Source organism: Pteropus alecto, unplaced genomic scaffold (genome assembly GCF_000325575.1).
Source record: "Pteropus alecto unplaced genomic scaffold, ASM32557v1 scaffold25, whole genome shotgun sequence".
NCBI classification, from domain to species: domain Eukaryota; kingdom Metazoa; phylum Chordata; class Mammalia; order Chiroptera; family Pteropodidae; genus Pteropus; species Pteropus alecto.
In genome coordinates, this window is record NW_006441955.1 from 16395817 (window position 1) to 16398536 (window position 2720).

At 34.6% G+C, this 2720-nt stretch overlaps 1 protein-coding gene across 1 annotated transcript in view; it reads right to left on the reverse strand.

Annotated features, from left to right (window-relative positions):
* The window catches only part of SLC35D1 (solute carrier family 35 member D1), a 55275-nt gene that overhangs the window by 44892 nt on the left and 7663 nt on the right, over positions 1 to 2720 (reverse strand). The gene's annotated exons all lie outside the window — the stretch shown is intronic.

A 2720-nucleotide genomic window follows, 5' to 3' on the forward strand; every position in this document is an offset into this window, starting at 1 on the left:
TGGGGGGGTAAAGGAGTAGTGAGGATAGAAGCCTGATATATGCCTAACTTCTGTGATCAAAAGATCACTGAATGATGTAAAAAGTCAAACTAGCTTCTCAGAAGCAGTTTGAAAAACTGGAAACAAATATCCAACAATAGAAAACTAATTGATTAGACTATGATACAACCATACAATGAAATACAGAGCCACTAAAAATATTTAATAATACTCATTGACAAAGAAAAGTGTTCATGAAACAGTACTAAATAACATAGGTTAGAAACATTATATATCACTGCTCTTTAAAAATTTTACACATAGTTAAGTGTATACATGCATACACACACTAAAGAATATCCACCAAAATGATGTTTCTCACTTGATGGTGGAATTAAAGGAAATTTATACTTTCTTCCTCTTATCTAAGTTTTCTACTACTTCTATTATAAATATGTAGTATTTGTGTTATTTCTTTAAAGTTAAAAATATTTTAAATTTGATAGCTGCATTCATGTCTGAAATGCAGCACTAAGTCTTTATGCTACATGACACAAGACCAAAGGACTATGAATATAAACAGTCCTGAAATTATGGGCAATAAAACTCCTGACTTCTTAAAAGCATCTCAATGTGGCCATCCTACCTCTCCAATAAAACAAATAACTGATTGCTTATGGCCACTATAAGCATCATGAAAAGGTATGCCTCATTTCTAAGGCGACAAGAAAAAAGCCATAGACCAAAACAACCTTAAACAAAAGAGCCCAGTCAGCCAGAGACCTCAGTGTTACCCAGGAAGAAGAGGATGCTTCCATCACCCACCCCACAACACACACACACACCCCCATCCAGGCAACTGACAAATGCCAAACTATGGTTTTTCTTTTCACATTTTAACTGTTTTGAATATTTTTTTCCTTGCCTTCTTAAAGAGAGTAGTACCTTGACTAAAATTTAATTTAGGGCATTATCATAAATACGTATTACTGTACTGTGTTCTTATATTGTGTTGCCCTTAATGCTGTTTAACGGTCCCTGAATCACTTCTGAGTACGTTGATCTGACTTTTATAGTTTTCCTATTTGTTTCTTTTGTTGTTAGCTGACCTTTTAGACTGCTGGTAAACCTCTCTGCATCTGAATATAATTACATCTTCTAGTTTGTTGCTCCTAATCCATGAACTATGAAAAGCAGATCAATATGCTTAAATGTTCCCATACAAATAAGACATAAATCATTTCTGGGTAAGGAACTAAAGGACTCTACTAGGAATAAAATACTCAGAAACCTGCTTTTTTCTAGGTTCTAGGATGTTCTCTATACTGTGCTATCCAATATGGTAGCCATTAGCTATATGCAGCTATTTCGATTTTATAATTACATTAAACTAATTCAGTTCCTCAGGTGTGCTAGTCACTTATCGACTGCTCAACATCCAAATGTGGATAGTGGCTACCATTAGTGGACAGCAGAGATACAGAAGATTTCCATCATCACAGAAAATTCTATTAGACAGTACTGTCTGAGGCTGCGGGACAAATAAAATATTACTACTAATACCTATTTTTCAAAGCAATAAATAAGCTAAAGAAAAAAATGGAGTAAAACTAAATCTCTAACATCTTTTCTTCACCTATTCAAAAAGATAAAGTTTTTAATAGCAGTTTTCATTAAAATGCAATCGTCATATGGAGTTGTCAAGGCAAGTAAATAGAGAACAAGATATAAAAAGGATGTTTAAAGAAAATCTGTTGGAAACAGATCTACACTGTCCCTAGTTCTTCCAGGATATTAAAAATAAACATTCTCTGAGAATGAGAGCTACTAGGATGGCCATTTGCTCTATGGTTCTTTCTGGAGAAGACAAAGACCCTCACCAAGACAACACAAGCTCAATACTAATACTACTTACTATCCAGGAGTAGGGCCTTTGTATTTATGATCTGAACTCCAAAAGAGAACCTGAAGTAGTTTCAGAAATACTGTACATATAATAGAGCAGACTAAAAACTATGCAGATAAGGTCATCTGAATGAAGAAAAAAAACTGATAGGAAAATAAGAGAAAGCCACAGTTAGTTATAAGATTCAATTATGAGATAAAAATACACCAGCTACTCAGAAAAAACTATGGTGACATCTATGATAAATATCTCATGTGGGTCCTCATATAAAATACATTATGATAGAAAGGACAACTCCTTCAATAACAACTTATGATATATAGAGCTGAGTTCCATACAGCTTCTTCTTACAATAATGCAATCTTATACTATAATATAGTAAAACCGATGTGGCTTAAATATTCAGCTTTCTGATGATCTGGCCTGATCTAAAAATAAAATTTAGTGTGTCTATATTCAGAGTGTATAGTAGACAAACTAACAAAAATTATCTTTAAAGCCTTTATGTACATGCTGCAAGCTGAGTGTATAAAGTTCATGGGTAAAGTATGAGCCCTAGGTCAGGGAACTCAGTGTTGCCCCTGAGAAAAAGTTCCTAATGCTCCCTAAAGTTTCCCATTATTTGTAGGACAAATATGCCAAGTCCATTCTTTTTCTGTAGCCCCTTCCAACATTCACCTCTCCTCAAATCTGCTCAAGGGCTTCCAGATATTTCTTTCTTGTCCAGGTCCCTCACCAAGTCCTCTAGAACACAGCCATGAACATTTGTGACACTCTTCTCTACCCTCAGATATCCCTTGTTTCTTTCTCACGCTTCCTATTTTTCTTTATTCCC